The following is a 21,478-nucleotide window of genomic DNA, read 5'->3' on the forward strand; positions in this document are numbered from 1 at the left end:
GCCTGGTACAGCCGTTCCGATCTATTCTTTTACTTTCTTCTTCTTACTTTTTAATTTACGTTATTTTTTGTATTTTTTTTCCTCACGGTAACATGTCGAAGCTGCACTCTCTCTAAATATGCTGGTAGAGAGAGTTTTATTTGGGTTTTCTTTAGCGCTGGAAATGGTTACATCCCAACACGCGGGACAGAAGCAAGGTCGCATTGTGTATTCCTCGGACCAGCAAATTCTGGCCGGCTTAGCGAACAGAGCGGTGGACACCCCTGCTGAAATCTAGAGGAAAACACACAGAGGATGCAGAGGGGGATCACAAAGCCGAGGAAAGAGGACTGGGTTGGAGAAGAGGAGTTCGGTGGGTAATACCGTTCCGGCTGACCGGAAGTGCACTGACAGCGGTAAGCGTAAAGGAGTTGGTTGCTTACTGTTCTGGCTAACAACGGATGATGCAATCCGGGGTATATTACGATCGAGGAACGTGTTTGCAGACTGGATATTGAACTTTTTACTGTTCGACTTCGGCCACATTCCACCGTGATACAACACTTGGCGGCACAGGAGGTGGTTCTTGCCTGTGGCCATCGAACGTGCAGCTCCTCTCATGGAGGGTCAGTCATCCTGAGCCAAATAGACTGGTCCTGGACTTATTTTCCATCTGGCATAGTTTTGCATTTTGTTGTTTGATTGTTGGGGTTTTTTTTGTAGTTCTATATTTACAGTCTATTCTTGGTTGGTGCGGCTGTAACGAAACCAAATTTCCCTCGGGATTAATAAAGTATATCTATCTATCTATCTTAAACTTTTCACCCTTCACCCCTACATCATGACCTCTAGTTGTAGGCCCACCCAACCTCAGGAGGAAAAAGCCTGCTTGTATTTACCCTATCTATACCCCTCATAATTTTGTTTACCTCTATCAGTCTCCTCTCAATCTTCTAAATTCCAAGGAATAAAGTCCTAACTTATTCAATCTGTCCTCAAATCTCAAGTCCTCCAGACCTGACAAAATCCTTGTAAATTTTGTCTGCACTCTTTCAACCTTATTCACATCTTTCCTATAGGTAGCTGACCAAAAATGAACACAATACTCCAAACTAGGCTTCACCAATGTTCTCCCCTTGTTCAAAAAAGGTAGTAGGGATAGTCTGAGTAATTATAGACCAGTGAGCCTTACGTCTGTGGTGGGAAAGCTGTTAGAAAAGATTCTTAGAGATAGGATCTATGGGCATTTAGAGAATCATGGTCTGATCAGGGACAGTCAGCATGGCTTTGTGAAGGGCAGATCATGTCTAACAAGTCTGATAGAGTTCTTTGAGGAGGTGACCAGGCATATAGATGAGGGTAGTGCAGTGGATGTGACCTGCATGGATTTTAGTAAGGCGTTTGATAAGGTTCCACATGGCAGGCTTATTCAGAAAGTCAGAAGGCATGGGATCCAGGGAAATTTGGCCAGGTAGATTCAGAATTGGCTTGCCTGCAGAAGGCAGAGGGTCGTGGTGGAGGGAGTACATTCAGATTGAAGGGTTGTGACTAGTGGTGTCCCACAAGGATCTGTTCTGGGACCTCTACTTTTCGTGATTTTTATTAACGACCTGGATGTGGGGGTAGAAGGGTGGTTTGTCAAGTTTGCAGACGACACAAAGGTTGGTGGTGTTGTGGATAGTGTACAGGATTGTCGAAGATTGCAGAGACACATTGATAGGATGCAGAAGTGGGCTGAGAAGTGGCAGATGGAGTTCAACCCAGAGAAGTGTGAGGTGGTACACTTTGGAAGGACAAACTCCAAGGCAGAGTACAAAGTAAATGGCAGGATACTTGGTAGTGTGGAGGAGCAGAGGCATCTCGGGGTACATGTCCACAGATCCCTGAAAGTTGCCTCACAGGTAGATAGGGTAGTTAAGAAAGCTTATGAGGTGTTAGCCTTCATAAGTCAAGGGATAGAGTTTAAGAGTCGCAAGGTAATGATGCAGCTCTATGAAACTCTGGTTAGGCCGCACTTGGAGTACTGTGTCCAGTTCTGGTCGCCTCACTATAGGAAGGATGTGGAAGCATTGGAAGGGGTACAGAGGAGATTTACCAGGATGCTGCCTGGTTTAGAGAGTATGCATTATGATCAGAGATTAAGGGAGCTCGGGCTTTACTCTTTGGAGAGAAGGAGGATGAGAGGAGGAATAGATAGAGTGAATAGCCAGCACCTCTTCCCCAGGGCACCACTGCTCGATACAAGAGGACATGGCTTTAAGGTAAGGGGTGGGAAGTTCAAGGGGGATATTAGAGGAAGGTTTTTCCACTCAGAGAGTGGTTGGTGCGTGGAATGCACTGCCTGAGTCAGTGGTGGAGGCAGATACACTCGTGAAATTTAAGAGACTACTAGATAGGTATATGGAGGAATTTAAGGTTGGGGCTTATATGGGAGGCAGGGTTTAACGATCAGCATATTGTGGGCCGTAGGGCCTGTACTGTGCTGTACTATTCTATGTTCTATGTTATACATTTTCAACATAAAATCCGATCTCCTGTACTCAATACTTTGATTTATGAAGGCCAATATGCTAATAAATTTCTTTACGACTCTGTCTACCTGTGACGACACTTTCAATGCATTATGGACGTGTATCCCCTTGTTTTACCGCATTCCTCAGTGCTCTACCGTTCACTGTGTAAGACTTACCCTGGTTGTTCCTACCGAAGTGCAACACCTCACACTTGTCTGCAATAATTTTCATCTGCCATTTTACACCCCATCCTTCCAGCTGGTTCAGATCCCACTGCAAGCTGTGATCATCATCCTCACTGCCACTACTCCCCCAATCTTGGTGTCGTCTGCAAAATTGCTGATCCAGTTAACCACATTATCATCCAGACCATCGATATAGATGACAAACAACAATGGACCTAGCACCTACCCCTGCGGCACACCACTAGTCACAGGCCTCCAGTCAGACAGGTACCACCTATTACCACTCTCTGGCTTCTTCCACAAAGCCAATGTCTAATTCAATTTACTACCTCATCTTGATCACCAAGAAATGAATCTTCTTGACCAACCTCCCACGCGGGACCTTGTCAACTGCCATGCTAAAGTCCATGTAGACAACATCCACCGAACTGCCTTCATCAACTTTCCTGGTATTTCTCGAAAAACTCTGTAAGATTGGTTAGACATGTCCTACCATGCACAAACCATGCTGACTATCCTTGATCAGTTCCTGTCTATCCAAATACTCATATATCAAGTCCATTAGAATACCTTCTAATAACTTTCCCACTACTAACGTCAGACTCACTGGCCTACGATTTCCTGGTTTATTTTTACAGCCTTTCCTAAAGAGCAGAACATCATCTATCCTCCTGACCTCTGGTAGCTCACCTGTCGCTAAAGATGATTTAAATATCTCTGCTAGGCCCCTGCAATTTCTGCACTTGTCTCCCATAGGGTCCGGCTGAACACCTTGTCAAGCCCTGGGGATTTATCCACCCCAACTTGCCTCAACACAGCAAACACCTCCTCCTCCATAACCTGATCGGGCCCATGACCCTGCTGCTGGTTTGTTTCACTACGACAGACTCTGTGTCTGTCTCCCGAGTAAATAGAAACGCAGAGTAAATACAGATACAGAGTAAATATGGGTTATTGTTGTGCAGCTAGCCCTAAACTAGAAATATTACTTCATTACCTTTTGCCATCCTAACCTTTGTAAAAGGGTCGAAGAGGCAAAAAAAACATAGCAATGTCCAATTACCCTGGTTACCATAGTTCCCTTTAAGCTATGCGCATGTGCGCGCACACACACGTTTTTCAACCAGCGCACAAAGGAAATTAATGTGCACACAAAAGGTTAGTTACCTAAAATAATGTAGTAGTTAATAATTATACTTACTGAAAATAATCTTTTAGCTAACTGTTTCTGTTAACTAGTTAGTCGGTTTTTCAAATACCACAATGCACGTCACTAATTTACATCACCTCACCTATCCTGTTCCGATTTGTACAGCTGCATCACGGCAGCAGCCATGTTTGGTGGGCAGTGTCAATATCGTAAAGTTTACAAAGCTCTGTTTCAAATCCTGTAGATAGCTCACTAAGTTTTTATTGGAAAAAATATTGATTCACTATGTTGAATTCAAAAGAAGTGAAGGGTGTGAAGCGCAAAAGAACTGCAAATTTGTTTAAATTTGAATGGCTTAACAAAATGGTAGAAACTGTTACACCGAAAGCTCATGAAGTCGTGAACGTTCAGCTACTAGAAATATTTATGTATGATTCGGAAACTGGAGTTATTTGTTTGTATTGTCGTGATACGAAAGTTGCTGGAGAATTTGCTAGTGGAAAGAAGTGGGATGATATTTGGAAATTTGACTTTTTGAAGTGTCATTTGGCAAGTAAATCGCATTTGGACGGTGTACAAAAGCTCAGGCAACAGAACCCGTCATTACCCGTTACAGGAGTGCTACGCATGTTATGGTTGAGTGCAGATGAGCGAGCGCGAAAACGATCAAACCCACAGGAGATCAAAGTTGAGGTACAGGAATGGTCAGCTTTTGATTTCTCCGCAATTGCAGACTGTGACTTCACATCTGGCGATGAACAAGTTAATGCCTTATGTCTAAAATATCATGATTTTCTAGCTGAAAGTATTGTAATAGTTAGACAATTTAATTACTTCAAATTTTTCGTGCAAGAAAAAATTAAATCCAAACCGATTTCAAACTTTTCTCAAATGGTGGCATTTGTACTTCAAAATGAACAGTTTTGCCACTTTGCACAGTTGATGGACATTGGGGGAACCTTTCTTGCGTCTAATGGGAACTGTGAGCGAGGTCTTGGCCTAATGAATCAACTCAAAAACAAGCTGAGAAACTGTTTAGATGAATGTCATTTGGATATATTAATGAGAATCAAAAGCTATCAATGCGATGGAAGTTCTATTAGTTGAGATAGTGTTTTCAAAGAATGGGTAAATGCCAAAGACAGGAGAGCGAAAAAATAACTGAATGACTTAAATATGGTAAAAATTAAATATCTCCAACCTATTGGCATGAACATTGACTTCTCTAACTTCCGTTAATGCCCCTCCTCCCCTTTGTACCCCATCCCTTATTTATTTATTTATTATCATTATGATAATAAATCATTATGATATTTTTCTTTGCAACACACATAAAAGTTGCTGGTGAACGCAGCAGGCCAGGCAGCATCTCTAGGAAGAGGTGCAGTCGACATTTCAGGCCGAGACCCTTTGTCAGGACTATTTTTCTTTCACCTTTTTTTCTCTTTTTTTTCCTCCCTCTGTCCCTCTCACTATAACTTCTTGCCCATCCTTTGGGCTCCCCCCCCCTTCTTTCTCCCTAGGCCTCCTGTCCCATGATCCTCTCATATCCCCTTTGCCAATCAGCTGTCCAGCTCTTGGCTCCATCCCTCCCCCTCCTGTCTTCTCCTATCATTTCGGATCTCCCCCTCTCCCTCCCACTTTCAAATCTTTTACTATCTCTTCTTTCAGTTAGTCCTGACGAAGGGTCTCAGCCCGAAACGTCAACTGTAACTTTTCCTATAGATGCTGCCTGGCCTGCTGTGTTCACCAGCATTTTTTGTGTGTGTGACTTAAATATGTATGTTATTTTGTTGTTCTTCTGTGCAGTTTTATGTCAAGTATTTTGTAAACCTACATAAACTGTCCCATGAGTGCATTCAGTGTGCACATACTTTTGTCACAGGAAAAAAATTCGCACAACGTAAGATTTTTGCGCACACTGACTACTAAAAATTAGAGGGAACATTGCTGGCCACCCACTGACCCCACAGAAAATAACTTGCTGTAGTTGTGAAACAACTACAGGAGCACTGTGTGTAGTTCTGGTCTCCTTATCTAAGAAAGGATGGGCTTGGATTGAAGGAGTGCAGCAAAGGTTCAACAGGCTGACTCCTGGGACAGTGGGACTGCCATCTGAGGTGAGATTCGTTTCACTATCTCCGCATTTAACAGGTAAACTGAGTTTATATTAATGGATTGTTCAATGCACTTGAAAGTAGTTAATTGTATAAAATGTTTCCAGTTTTAAATGTCTTACCATAAAATCTGTTGTACAAGTTGTACGTTTATAAGTTGCTTTCCCACTTTTTGTAAGGACATTAATTCTAGGAATGTCCATTTCTTGATGAAACCCTAACAATTTTTCACAGAACTATTCTCCATCCACATGAGCAAGAGTTGCTCACTTTGCACACTATACACATTGTGGGAAAACTTGCTGCCCAGATAACAAGATTTGAAAAAGTTCGCAAAACAAAACTTGAAACTTGCATTCTTAGCTGTGGTGTGAATATTGGCAGCAAGAATGGATGTAGACCAGAGCACTATATTGGCAGAATATTGCAGAGGGAGAGAGGCAAAGAGCTGACTAGGCTATTCTTGTCCAAATTCAATGAGTCAGAGATGGACCAAGCCCATAAGACATAGGAGCAGAGTTAGGCAATTCGGCCCAATGAGTTTGTTCACCATTCGTTCACAGCTGAAGGGGAAATACTTAAGGGAAAAAGAGGAAATTCTTGAGTTAGAGAGATGGTATGTAAATGAGAAGGAGATTGTGCATCGGGACATATGGACGTGGAGAAAGATGATATATTGGGTACAAACAGGTGATGTTCAGGCAGAAGAGAAATGGTGTTGGTGGTGTAAGATTGTGCACATTGATAGAGCTGTTGTGGAGAGAAAAGAGATGTTTGTGGGAGAAAGACGGTGCATGTGGAGGAGGGAAATTTTTATAGTCAGGAGAGATGATGTAAAGGAGAGAGAAATTGTATGTTTAGGACCCTTCACAAACCTCTCTCATTCCCCAAAACCCACACACTCCATCTCCAACCCACACACTAAAGGAACAAGTGCTACACATGCCCTTACACTTCCTCCCTTACCACCATTCAGGGCCCCAGACAGTCCTTCCAGGTGAGGCGACACTTCACCTGTGAGTCGGCTGGGGTGATATATTGAATCCGGTGCTCCCGATGTGGCCTTCTATATATTGGCGAGACCCGACGCAGACTGGGAGATCGTTTTGCTGAACACCTACGCTCTGTCCTCCAGAGAAAGCAGGATCTCCCAGTGGCCACACGTTTTAATTCCACATCCCATTCCCATTCTGACATGTCTATCCACGGCCTCCTCTACTGTAAAGATGAAGCCACACTCAGGTTGGAGGAACACCTTATATTCCGTCTGGGTAGCCTCCAACTTGATGGCGTGAACATTGACTTCTCTAACTTCTGCTAATGCCCCACCTCCCCCTCGTACCCCATCCGTTATTTATATACACACATTCTTTCTCTCACTCTCCTTTTTCTCCCTCTGTCCCTCTGACTATACCTCTTGCCCATCCTCTGGGCTTCCCCCCCCCTTTTCCCTGGGCCTCCTGTCCCATGATCCTCTCATATCCCCTTTGCCAATCACCTGTCCAGCTCTTGACTCCATCCCTCCCCCTCCTGTCTTCTCCTATCATTTCGGATCTCCCCCTCCCCCTCCCACTTTCAAATCTCTCACTAACTCTTCCTTCAGTTAGTCCTGACGAAGGGTCTCGGCCCAAAACGTCGACTGTACCTCTTCCTAGAGATGCTGCCTGGCCTGCTGCGTTCACCAGCAACTTTGATGTGCGCTGCTTGAATTTCCAGCATCTGCAGAATTCCTCAAGTTTGCGTTTTAAAATTACACTCCATCTTTCATCTTTTCCCTTTGAATACACCAGGGAAGGCATGTTAAAAAGAAGCCCTTCCACAAAAAAAGCAGCAGGAAAAAGGGGGAGGGCCCAAAAAAGAGATCCAAAATCAGCAACTGGGGCTTGGTGTGCACCACATTAGGATCAGCTGGAATGGCCTACTCAATATGGCAGAGATAATCCCATGCCAGATTCTCAGTTTATAGAGCTACCAATAAATGTACTAGTGTATAAATTTTAAACACTTCAAATTTTGTAGAAAGCAAACAAAAATGCCAGATTATTTTTTAAGCAACATGCACAAAAAATGCTGGTGAACGCAGCAGGCCAGGCAGCATCTGTAGGAAGAGGTGCAGTCGACGTTTCAGGCCGAGACCCTTCGTCAGGACTAACTGAAGGAAGAGTGAGTAAGGGATTTGAAAGTTGGAGGGGGAGGGGGAGATCCAAAATGATAGGAGAATCTATCATTTTGGATCTCCCCCTCCCCCTTTCAAATCCCTTACTCACTCTTCCTTCAGTTAGTCCTGACAAAGGGTCTCGGCCTGAAACGTCGACTGCACCTCTTCCTAGAGATGCTGCCTGGCCTGCTGTGTTCACCAGCAACTTTTATGTGTGTTGCTTGAATTTCCAGCATCTGCAAAATTCCTGTTGTTTGATTTTAATCAGTTTGTTTTTAAACTATATTAATTTTAATAACATTTTGTATTTTTGTATCAGTTATTGGCTCAGCTGCTGCTTAACCAGTTGATAAAGTGATGCAGGCACACCAATGAGGAAATGACACCTGGGACAAAGTTTTATTGGACTGAACATAGTGGAAAACAAATAAATGCACAAAAAGGTGAGAAAAAAATCCTGAGAATTGTTGCAGTTTTTCTTTACCACTCAGGATCAACAAGTGTAAGCTAAATAATCAGCAATTAAAGAATTCTGAAAAACAGGTTCATGTTCAGCTAGACTGATACTTCTTCCCATTTGACCTCCAGGTGACATGGATATGGGGAGGCTTAACCAACCATATGTTTGCAAACCCATTGGGGTCTGATGTCCCAAGAATGGCTGGTATGAGAAACTAAATAAAACTGCCCTTTGTGGCTCTAACAAGTTTGACGTTGCTGCATTTCTGACCATTGCCATTTCCAGGTCACAGAGCAGCAAGCAACAACAGCTTGAGGCTCACCAAAGTGGACTGGATAGAACTGTCCCATGGGCCAGATCCTGCCAGCCAGCCATATGTTGTGCACCATGAAGTTATGTGAAACACTTGTCAAACCACACAGCACAGGAGGTTACCATTGTGCTTGCTAAGAAATCCAATTAGTTCCACCCCCTTCTGCTTTTTCCTTATAACTGTACATTTCATTTAGAGTAAATATTCGCCACCCTGCTGAAAGTCGTTAATGAATCTGTTTATCAGTCCTGCACTGAGACAATAACCTACACAATTCTAATTAATTCTCTCGCTTTCACCAATTACCTTATGATACAAACTTCTAGAACCTCCATTATTTCTCTGGTACAATAACAACCTGTATCTCCTTAAGAGTGTTGAGTATTGGGTTCCGGTGACATCATCTTTCAGAACGGCAGCTTAAATCAACAGCTCCTCCGGAAAAACACATATTTTGCCCCGTTAATCCATCAAATATAAGATCTTTCGAAAATATCTGAATTGATAAGTGGGGCAAGAATGGGGAGAAAGAATGGAAATTTTAAAAAAAACACCACTGCGTAGCCTATGGAAGAGAGAGGAACAGCGCACGGCACTCCAACAAGTACGCGTGGTGGCGAGGCTAACGCTGGGCCTCATGCAGGTGAAGCGGTAAATATGATAAGGAGTTTGGAAGAGATAAGGGAAGTCCAAAAAGATATAAAGCAGCAACTAAATGATATAAAGTCAGAGCTTGCCAATGTCAATCTGAAAATAGAGGTGGCAGATATTCGAATTGAGAAGATGGAAGATTGTGTGCAAAACGTGGAACAAATACTAAGAAAGACGATAAAAATATTAAATCAACAGGAAAGTAAATTGCTTGACCAGCAGGGAAGATTGCGACGGCAAAATAATCAAGATTTATAATGTTCCCGAAGGAGCGGAGGGATTGTCGATGATAGACTTTGTAGAAAAGCTGTTGCGGGAAGCGCTGGAGATTCCTCAGACTATGGAGTTTAAAATTGAAAGGGTGCACCGTTCGCTTGTCCAGCGGCCTCCCAGCGACAGAGAAGGTAAACCGCGCTCCATTGTACTTAGATTCCTTTGATTCAAGAGCAAGGCAGAGATTCTACGAAGGGCCTGGGGTAAGAAGAGGGTGTTTTGGAACGGGAAGTTAACATACTTCGATCATGATTACCCGCACCCCCCCCCCCACCGGTGGTCCTACAGAAATGGAAGGAATATTCCGAAGTAAAACAAATATTAAAGCAAGAAAAGATTAAATTCCAAACCCCGTACCCGGCTAAACTGAGGGTATTTTACCAAGAAGGGATACGACTATATCAGACGGTGGAAGAGGCAACTACAGACATGAACAACAGTGGACTGCCCATTAGCATGGTCAAACCAAGGGAAACTCTGGCTGAGCAGTTATCCCGAACTGCTTGGGAAATAGTAAGAGAACCTAGAAAGCAGGGGACGGGAACAGGACGAGAGAAGGATATTAGGAAGGGACTGTCAGTTCTCCGAGGGCAGCCCTCACCTCCTCCAGAAGAGCCATATAATCTGGCTAACTTTAAAAGTGCTGATAAACTAAACAGAAGCAAAAATAGACGGTGATATACCTATCTCGAGAAATACATGTTATAATGTGGATTTTTTATTACTCAATTTTTAAAAAAAAAATCATTTATTCATTCCTTTTTCCCCACCTAAATGAGAATATATACATGGGAGGAATACACAGGGAAATCATTTCTGTGTAATGGACACAGTTTTTGTTTAAATTTACTTTTATAGGTAATGCAGCGGGGGCCCTCAACCCACAGGTAGGAGGGGCTATCCCCCATGGCTAGATTTTTCTTCTAGCCCAACCCACGGTCATCTAGAGACCCCAGCCTTGGAACCACAGCTTCCTTACCTTTCTTTTTATTATTCACTTTTCTTGCTTCTTATTTGTTCAGGGAGTAGATCGATTAAGTTATATTCTGCAAATTTCAATGATACAGAGTAAGACCATATATTTTGGGTATATACCTCAAGAATGGTTGAAAAGAGATAAATATAAATACTTAATGAATGTACTGCTGCTGACTGGTAAAAAAGACCCTTACCAGGAAATGGTTATCACAGGAGAGCCCAACTTTAAATGTATGGACGGAAATTACAATGAACATTTACAAAATGGAGAAGATAACAACATCTGTTAATCATAAATTGGAACAATTTTATTCATACTGGAAAAAATGGTTTAACTACATAACATCTCATAGGCCTAATTTTATTCTCACAAGTCAATGAATACGTTGTTAAAAAAAAATCACTCCCTACTCTGTACAGTTTTCTTCTTTCGATTGTTCTTTCTTTCCTCTCCTTTCTATAAGTGTATACCTCAGATAAATATTATGTGGAGATTTGTGACAAATATGATTATATGATATATATGTACAGTATCTGAAATACATCCCATGGAAATGTTTGTTTGATGATGAAACTCAATAAAAAATAAATTACAAAAAAGTATTGAGTGAAGCTCCCCAGGGACTCAGCAACCCAGGAAAAATTGTAAATTCTTGTTAACACACAGATTCTTATTATATAGATCAATCTTATTCCTTATCATTAGCAGTTAATAATGAGTCATTAAAAATAATACATTATGATTGGGATTGATTCAGGTAATACGAATACCAACTGTGCTCTGCCTGGAAATAAACTGCCTGACAACAGTTTGGAATTAGAAATGCTTTTTTATAAATCAAAGACTCTGCTTACTCAGGTTAAATTGCAAAAGACATGAGGATGAGAGAAACCCAGCCCTGTAGAAATTGTGTTTAATATTGACGGAATACAGCAGTTAATAAAAACACTATCTTCCGTTTGTATAGCACCTTTAAAGCAAGAAAACAGCCACAGGCATACAACTGGATGGCAAGTATATTAGGGAAGATTACTAAAAGCATTATTAAAATATATTAGTATATACACGATAGAAGACAGACATCTTTGTAAAGGTTTTAGGAGTGGAGGCAGACGGACTGTAAGACGTAATGAGGAAATTCCAGCTATGCAGGCCTCAACTCCTGAAAGCAAGATCTGCAATGATGGGACGAAGTAAAAATCTAGGGCAACACGGAAGCACAACAGTTAGCGCCACACTATTACAGCTCAGGTCATCAGAGTTCAGTTCCAGCATCCTCTGTAAGGAATTTGTATGTTCTCACCGTGACCGTGTGTGTTTCCTCCAGGTGCTCTGGTTTCCTCCCACTGTCCAAAGATGTACCAGTTGGTAGGTGAATTGGTCATTGTAAGTTGTTCTGTGATTAGGCTAGGGTTAATTAGGTGGGCTGCTGGGCTGGAAGGGCCTGTTCCCACTGTATCTCGAAATAAAATAAAAATAGAATGCACAAACTGGAGGACCACAGGGCTTCAGAAGATCTTAAGGAAGAGTTGTGCCGTCATGTAAAGGTTCAGAATACTAACATTCTGGCAACATTGGCCAAGAAGTACATCAGTGGCAAATGAACAAGACTTGCTGATGGGCTATGGTCAATGAATGGAGGAGGGTAGATATTGAGAGATCTGGCAGAAAAGATTTACGAAGATATTGCCAGAACTACAGGGCCTGAGTTATAGGAAGAGGTTTGTCTTTATTACATGGAATATAGGAGAATGAGGGGCATTTTTAAAAATGATCTTTTCCCCAGGGTAGGGGAGATGAGATCTAGGGGGCATAGATTTAGGGTAAGGGGGAAGGGGCAAGGGGCAACCTTTTCACATCGAGGATGGCGAGTACAGGGAATGAGCTGCCAAAGGAGATGGTTGAGGCAGGTACTATAGTACTATAGATGTACTATAGATGTGTGTTGCAGGTACTATAGTATCATTTAAGAAGTACCTGGAAGGGTAGATCTTAGTAGGATACAGACCAAACACAGGAAATTGGGACTAGATGGGTCAGCATGGACTTGTTCAAGTTCAAGTACAAGTTTGGTGTATTGACATTCAACCATGCATGTATACACCGCCAAAAGAAATAATGTTTTTCTGGACAAAAGTGCACAAGACAGTAAACACAACTCACAAACACAACACATAAAGTAATATTACCACAAATAAATTAACAATAATGTGCATTTATGACACAATCTCAGAAGTAAACAGTATAACTGACGCTTCATCCCTTTGTGCCTCAGATTTTTGTATTTTCTCTCCAGTTAGAAAATAATCAACCCTTTCATTTCTTCTACTAAAATGCATTACCATGTAGCGATGTGCTACGCACAGAGCTAGAAATAACGACACGCAGTCTGTAAGTTGCACTCGAGACTAGTATATTCAAACTTCGTGGCACTGGCTTTTACGCAGTTCCTTTCCCGCCCTCTCTGGGCGGAAATGACGTCAGAGGTGTATTACAAAAGTCTCTTCCTACACACGAGCTTTCTCCCCTTACTGATGAAGAAAGCCAGCGCCATTTTGGGGCTGGCCTCTCTGCCGACGTGCGCGCCATTTTGTGAACCGGTTCACCTGCGTAGAAAGTGGGTCACCACAACCATACACTTCCCGACACTGAATTTCATCTGCCACTTCTTTGCCCACTCTCCTAATCTGTCTGAGTCCTTTTGTGGCCTATTTCCTCAAAACTACCTGCTTCCAACTATCTTCATGTCATTTGCAAACTTTGCAACAGAGCCATTAACCCCATCATTCAAATCATTGACATATACCATAAAAAGAATTGGTCCCAACATAGACCCCTGTGGAACACCACTAGTCACTGGCAGCCAACCATAAAAGGCTCCCTTTTTTCCCCCACTTTTTGCCTCCTGCTGATCAGCTACTGCTTTATCAATGCTAGAATGCCATGGGCTTGTAGCTTGTTAATCAGCCTCATTTGTGGCACCTTGTAAAAAGGCCTTCGAAAATCCAAGTACACAAGATCAACCAATTCTTCTTTCTCTATCCTGCTTGTTATTTCTACAATGAATTCTAACAGATTTGTCATGCGAGATTTTCTCTTGTGGAAACCATGCTGACTATGGCCTATTTTATCATGTGCCTCCAAGTACCCTGAAACCACATCCTTAACAATCGATTCCAACATCTTCCCAAACTGGCCTACAATTTTCTTTCTTCTGCCTCTCTCTCTTCTTGAAGATTGGAGTGTCATTTGCAATTTTCCAGTCTTCTAGAACTATTTCAGAATCTAGTGATACTTGAAAAATCATTACTAATGCCTCCACAATCTCTTCAGCTACCTCTTTCAGATCACTGGGGTGTATACCATCTGGTCCAGGTGACTTATCCACCATCAGTTTTCTAAGAACCTTTTCCCTAGTAATGGTACCTTCATACACCTCATGACCCCTGACACTTGGGACTTCCACCATACTGCTAGTGTCCTCCACAGTGAAGATTGTTGCAAAGTACTTATTCAGTTCATCCACCATTTCCTTGTTCCTCCATTACTAGCTCACCAGCATCACGTTCTACTGGTCCAACATCCACTCTCACCTCTCTTTTACACTTTATCTATCTGAAGAAACTTTTGATATGCTCTTTAATATTATTGGCTTGCTTACTTTTATATTCCATCTTTACCCTCTTAATTACTTTCTTAGTTGCCTTCTGTTGGCTTTTAAAAGCTTCCCAATCCTCAAATTTCCCACTAACTTTTGCTCTATTATATGCCCTCTCTTTGGCTTTTATGTTGGCTTTGACTTCTCTTGTTAGCAATGGTTGTGTCATCTTGCTTTTAGAATACTTCTTCCTTTTTGGGATGTATATGTCCTAAGCCTTCCGAATCGCTTCCAGAAATTCCAGCTGCTGCTCTGCCGTCATCCCTGCCAACGTTCTCCAATCAATTCTAGCAAACTCCTCTCCTCTCTCAGGCCTCTGAAATTTCCTTTACTCCACTGTAATACTGATACATCTAAAATTTCAGGGTGAATTTGATCATATTATGACCACTTTCCCCTAAGGGTTCTTTTATCTTAAGCTCTTTAATCAATTCCAGTTCATTACACAACATTCAATGCAGAGTATCTGATACCCTAATGGGCTCAACCACAAGCTGCTCTAAAAATGAGTCATCTCGTAGGCATTCTAGAAACTCCTCCTCTTGGAATTCCACACCAACCTGATTTTCCCCAATTGACAGGCATATCAAAATCCCCCTTGACTATTATAACATTACCCTTTTGCCATGCACTTTCTATCTCCTGTTGTAACTTGTAGACCATATCCTTACTGCTGCTTGGAGATCTATATATAACTTCCATCAGGGTCTTTTTACCCTTGCAGTTCCTTAGCTGTATTCACAAAGATTCAACACCTTCCAACCCTATGTCACCTCTTTCTAATGTTTTGATTTCATTTATCAACAGAGCAACACCGCCTCTTCTGCTTTCCTAACTATCCTTTCAATACAATGTGTATCCTTGGCCATTAAGCTCCCAGCTATAATCTTCCTTCAGCCATGATTCAGTGATGCCTCCTACACTATACATGCTAATGTGTAATTGTGCTACAAGTTCATTGACCTTATTCTGTATATTACGCACATTCAAATATAACATCTTTAGTCCTGTATTCACCCTTTCCAATTTTACCACCTTTTACATTGTAACCCATTCTATTGACTGCAATTTTACCCTGTCATCTTGTCAGGAGTTTCACTGCACATTGCCTCTGTTTGAAACCAACCTCCTCATCTTCAGCACCATCACTTCAGTTCCCATCCCCCTGCTAAATTATCTTAAATCTACCCCAACAACTCTAGCCAACCTGCCCACAAGGATATTGGACCCCCTCGGGTTCAGGTGTAACTCATCCCTTTTGTATAGGCCATACCTTCCACAGAAGAGATCCCAATGATCCATAAATATGAACCCCTGCCCCCTGGACCAGTTCCTCAGCCATGCATTCAGCTACCAGACCATCCTGTTCTTACCCTCAATGGCATTTGGCACAGGCAGCAATCCAAAGATGACTATTCTGGAGGACCTGTTTCTCAGCTTTCTATCCAGCTCCCTAAAATCTCACTTCAGGACCTCCTCACCTTGTCTACCTATGTCATTGGTGCCAATATGTACCAAGACTTCGGGCTGCTCACCCTTACCCTTGAAAATGCCATGGACACAATCCAAGACATCCCTGATCCTGGCACCAGGGAGACAACATACCACTGGGTGTCTCTACCACATCCACAGAACCTTGTCTCTATTCCTCTGATTAAAGAGTCTTCTATCAACATTGCAGTTCTCTTCAGCTCTCTGCTCTTTGGAGCCATAGCACCAGACTCAGTGTCTGTTCACTCTGGCTCCCCCGCCACCCCCACCGGTAGGTCGACCCCCTCAATAGTATTTAAAGTTATATACTGATGGATAGAAAAGAGACCATAATGATCCTCTCAGCAATCCTCACAATCCTTTGTAGGGACTTGTGGTCTGATGCCCTGCAATTCCCATACCAGATAGTGATGCAGCTGGTCAGGACACTCTCAATGGTGCTCCTGTAAAAGTTGGTTAGAATGGGGGTGGGAGGGGGCGTCGGGAGGAGCCTTGTTCACCTCAATCTCCACAGGAAGTGGAGACACTACTGTGTATCCTTGAGGGCCAAAAAAAGTGATGTTGAGGGACCAGGTGAGATCATCCATTACATGTGCTCCCAGAAACTCTGTCCTTCTAACTCTATACAGAACCGCTATTTATGTCCTGAGAGGAGTAGTCAGCCTGCACCTTCCTAAAAATCAACAATCATCTCTTCAGTCTTGACCAAATTGAGACTCAAGTTGTTGTGTTCACACCACACTACCTCTTCTCCGTATGACGTCTTGTCTTCATTAATGAGGACAACCATTAGCAAACTTGATGAGTCAGTTTGAACTGGATCTAGAAATGCAGTCATGTGTCAGCAATGTGAACAACAGCAGGCTGAGCACACAGCTGAAGGGAATGTTGGTGCTCAGTGTGACTGAGCTATTTATGTTTCTGCCAACACTGACTGTGGTCTTTCTGTTACGAAGTCCAGCATCCAGTTACAGAAACAGGCGATGAGACCCAACGAGGATCATTTACCCACTAGTTTCTGAACGATGATCGTGTTAAGTGCCAAGCTGAAGTTGATAAGCAGTATCCTGGTGTATGAGATCAGAGTAAGTACAGAGGTTATGGCATCATCAATGGACTAATCTGAACAATAAGCGAACTGGAAAGATTCCAATGTAGCAAGAAAATGGGATTTAATGAGCTCCATGGCCAGCTACTCAAAGCACTTCATTATTGTTCACATCAGTGCCATTGGATGGTAGGTTACTGTCACCCTCTTTAGCATGAGGATGATGGTGGCCACCCTTAAGCTCGTGGGGTCAATGGACTGTCCACAGCAATGTTGAAGATGTCTGTTCCAACCTATGTATAATTGACCAAGCAGTATATTATCAGGCCCCACAGCTTTATATGGGTTGGCCCTAGATAAGGTCGTTCTCACATCAGCTGTGGCCAGACAGAGTGCCCGCTCTTTGAGGGGAAGGGGGGACCTTCCTCGCTAGCACCTCGTTCTGTGCAACAGACCAAGTGTAAAAGTCATTCAGCCTATCAGGAAGAGAAGCATCACTGTCGTTGACAGCAGGGTGGACTGTAGTCCGTTCATTCAGCTCACCAGAAAGAGAGGCGTCCATTATGACCTACGTGCCCTGTACATGTGCTTCATATCTCTGGTGTCACAGAAATGGATGCACATTCTCTATGAATAATCCTGTTTTGCCTTCCTGATGGCATGGGAAAGCATAGCTCTTGCTGACCAGAGAACCATCCTGTCTACCTCGCCCCCTCCCTCCCACCAATCTGAAGGAAGCATCCTGATTTCTCAGCCATATCCAGACTTCTGCTGTCAGCCAAGGCTTCTGACATCACTCACATAGTTGTGTTTAATAACAGCGATGTCCTCTATTAGTTAGGCTGATGTTCTACCATTCTATAAATAGCTGGATGTGGAGGTACAGAAGCATGTTAGTAATCAGAAGAGGCAGGGACAGCCAGTATTTGTCATTTTTAGGATATGGGACAAGAAATTAATTTAAACAGACAAAAGTAGCAGAATAAAGAAATGTGCACACAAGAGATAGATAAGAATGTAAGCAGAAATATGAGACAGATTTTATCATTCTTATCACACACTGAGAGCACCTAATCAATGCAAAATTGTACAGAACAGGTCCATCAAATACTGTCAGGCACCTTGAGAGTATTTCATTACAAATTCCAGCAATTTTTCAAATATTGTACATCCAGAATATTCTCAACTATTCAAAATGTTGAGTTACCATTCAATAGATCAAGACAGGTTAATTAAATTTTAGATGTTGGAGGTCTAAAAACAAAAGACTATAATGTAAGACTGAAAGCCCAACTTTTTTTCTCAACGCATTATTTGAGAGAGAAATTTTAAACTTTCTTGGAAAGTTTAATCTTAGTTGAAGTAACATCCTCTGAACTACACGGGATGGTTATCCTCTATTTTATTTTATCGATAAATGCACAGATTTACCAAAACAATCTCCTTTATCTAACCTTAGCTAGTTAAAAGTGGCAGCCCTCCCCACCATTGAGTACATCTACAAGGAGTGTTGCCATGAGAAGCAGCATCCATCGTCATCCTGGATGGAGTGCTGCCACTATGCAGGCCATGCTCTCTTCTCATTGCTACCATCAGTAATGAGGCCTTGGAACAGTTATTATGCTTCAAGCATCTGGCTGCTGAACCAGCGTAAGTAACTTCACTTACCACAACAATGAACACAACCTATAGGTTCACTTTCAAGGACTCTACAACTCATGTTCTCAATGTATTTATTTATTATCTATCTATTTATTTACTTACTATTATTTTTCTGTTTGCAAATTTGTATTCTTTTGCATATTGTTTGTCAGTTTTGTGTGTAGTTGTCTTTTGCACATTGGCTGATCACCCAAGTTGGTGCAGTCTTTCATTGATTCTACTATGGTTATTATTCTATTATGGATTTTTTCCAGTATGCCCACAAGAAAATGAATTTCAGGGTTGTATATGGGGACGTATATGCACTTTGATACTAAATTTACTTTACTTGAAATGGATTTGATAGACGAATTAGCTCATTCTGTGCTGGTACAACTCGATGACCAAAATTCTTTAATATCTTAATTGCGAGATCTGTGCCTCTCCTTCCAAAACACTGTATTTGACCAACATTTTGACCATGTGTCCTAATACTCAAGTCATTAGGTGTCTAATTATGTTTGATAATGTTCTTATGAAGTACTGAGAGACATTTTTACTGCATTCAAAATGTAATAAAACTATTTTGTATAATTTGGCAATAAAATCCCATTCCAAATTCTAACTTCCATGGGAGATCTGTGCTCTAAAGGTATATCAATCTTCCACACCGCCTCAATATTTCAACAGACTTTACTGCCTACAGAATTGGATTACTAACACAAATGCAAAGCGCTCAGTATTACATCAACATCTTTTGATCACTTTCTAAGTCTTCTATTTGTGAATTAGGCTCCCCGATATTACCTCTAAACTTAACACTGTAATATTAAAATTTAGGTAAAATAAGATGTAAAATCATATCAGCATCTTAGTCCCATTTGATTAACAAATCAGATATATCAATTTTTTTTTAATTTAAAATCGTAAGACTACAGAGCTTTATAAAAAAAAGCAAACAACAGGAATTCTGCAGATGTTGGAAATTCAAGCAACACACATCAAAGTTGCTGGTGAATGCAGCAGGCCAGGCAGCATCTCTAGGAAGAGGTGCAGTCAACGTTTCAGGCCGAGACCCTTTGTCAGGACTAACTGAAGGAAGAGTGAGTAAGGGACTTGAAAGTTGGAGGGGGAGGGGGAGATCCAAAATGATAGGAGAAGACAGGAGGGGGAGGGATAGAGCCAAGAGCTGGACAGGTGATAGGCAAAAGGGGATACGAGAGGATCATGGGACAGGAGGTCCGGGAAGAAAGACAAGGGGAAGGGGGGACCCAGAGGATGATATCCCACCACTAAGCACATCTTTCCCTCCCTCCCCCACCCCCCGCATTCCGCAGGGATTGCTCCCTATGCAACTCCCTTGTCCATTCGTCCCCCCCATCCCTCCCCACTGATCTCCCTCCTGACACTTATCCGTGTAAGCGCAACAAGTACTACACATGCCCTTACACTTCCTCCCTTACCACCATTCAGGGCCCCAAACAGTCCTTCCAGGTGAGGCAACACTGGGGTGATATACTGCGTCCGGTGCTCCCGATGTGGCCTTTTATATAATGGCGAGACCCGACGCAGACTGGGAGACCACTTTGCTGAACATCTACGCTCTGTCCGCCAGAGAAAGCAGGATCTCCCAGTGGCCACACATTTTAATTCCACATCCCATTCCCATTCTGACATGTCTATCCACGGCCTCCTCTACTGTAAAGATGAAGCCACACTCAGGTTGGAGGAACAACACCTTATATTCCGTCTGGGTAGCCTCCAACCTGATGGCATGAACATCGACTTCTCTAACTTCCGCTAAGGCCCCACCTCCCCCTCGTACCCCATCTGTTACTTATTTTATGCACACATTCTTCCTCTCACTCTCCTTTTTCTCCCTCTGTCCCTCTGAATATACCTCTTGCCCATCCTCTGGGTCCCCCCCACCCCCGTCTTTCTTCCCGGACCTCCTGTCCCATGATCCTCTCGTATCCCCTTTTGCCTATCACCTGTCCAGCTCTTGGCTCTATCCCTCCCCCTCCTGTCTTCTCCTATCATTTTGGATCTCCCCCTCCAACTTTCAAATCCCTTACTCACTCTTCCTTCAGTTAGTCCTGACGAAGGGTCTCGGCCTGAAACGTCGAACGCACCTCTTCCTAGAGATGCTGCCTGGCCTGCTGCGTTCACCAGCAACTTTGATGTGTGTTGCCAGAGCTTTATAAAAGTTGGCACAGAATACAAAACTGAAGAGAAAATTAAGTTATGGAACTTACAAAACTATATTGAGATCCAAAATGGTCATCAAAAATTTTTCTCTCTTCTTACAGGCAATATCTCACTTATTAAGCATTTCAAGCATTGTGTTTATATTCAAATTCAGTGCCTATAAAAAGTATTCACACCCCCCCCCGGAAGTTTTTGTGTTTTACAACATCGAATCACAGTGGGTCTAATTTGGCTTTTTTTGACACTGATCAACAGAAAAAGACTCTTCCGTGTCAAAGTGAAAACGGATCGCTACAAAATTATCTAAATTAATTACAAATATAAAACACAACATAATTCAATGCATAATTACTCACCCCCTTCAAGTCAGTATTTAGTAGATGCACCTTGAGCAGCAATTACAGCCTTGAGTCTGTGTGGATAGGTCTCTATCAGCTTTGCACATCTGGACACTGTAATTTTTCCCCCATTCTTCTTTACAAAACTGCTCAAGCTCTGTCAGATTGCATGGGGATCATGAGTGAACAGCACTTCTCAAGCCGACCATAAATTCTCAATTGGATTGAGGTCTAGACTCTGATTAGGCTACTCCAGGACATTAACTTTGCTGTTTTTAAGCCATTCTTGTATAGCTTTGGCTTTATGCTTGGGGTC

At 42.4% G+C, this 21,478-nt stretch overlaps 1 protein-coding gene and 1 long non-coding RNA gene across 7 annotated transcripts in view; one reads left to right on the plus strand and one right to left on the minus strand.

The window, feature by feature from the left end:
• The window catches only part of galnt11 (UDP-N-acetyl-alpha-D-galactosamine:polypeptide N-acetylgalactosaminyltransferase 11 (GalNAc-T11)), a 137,948-nt gene that overhangs the window by 50,023 nt on the left and 66,447 nt on the right, over positions 1 to 21,478 (minus strand). For 3 of the 6 annotated variants that reach the window (XM_063044452.1, XM_063044453.1, XM_063044454.1), the window contains one exon: positions 10,779 to 10,845. The exons of the other annotated variants lie outside the window; for them this stretch is intronic. The gene's annotated coding sequence lies outside the window, so the exon portion shown is untranslated. The remainder of the gene's footprint in view (positions 1 to 10,778; positions 10,846 to 21,478) is intronic. 6 annotated transcript variants of the gene reach the window in all.
• LOC134344520 (uncharacterized) lies at positions 3,532 to 10,754 on the plus strand. The gene is made up of 3 exons (XR_010017454.1): positions 3,532 to 3,835; positions 8,422 to 8,545; positions 8,691 to 10,754. It is a non-coding gene; the product is annotated as an uncharacterized LOC134344520 (long non-coding RNA).

Source organism: Mobula hypostoma, chromosome 3, assembly GCF_963921235.1.
Source record: "Mobula hypostoma chromosome 3, sMobHyp1.1, whole genome shotgun sequence".
Lineage (NCBI taxonomy): Eukaryota > Metazoa > Chordata > Chondrichthyes > Myliobatiformes > Myliobatidae > Mobula > Mobula hypostoma.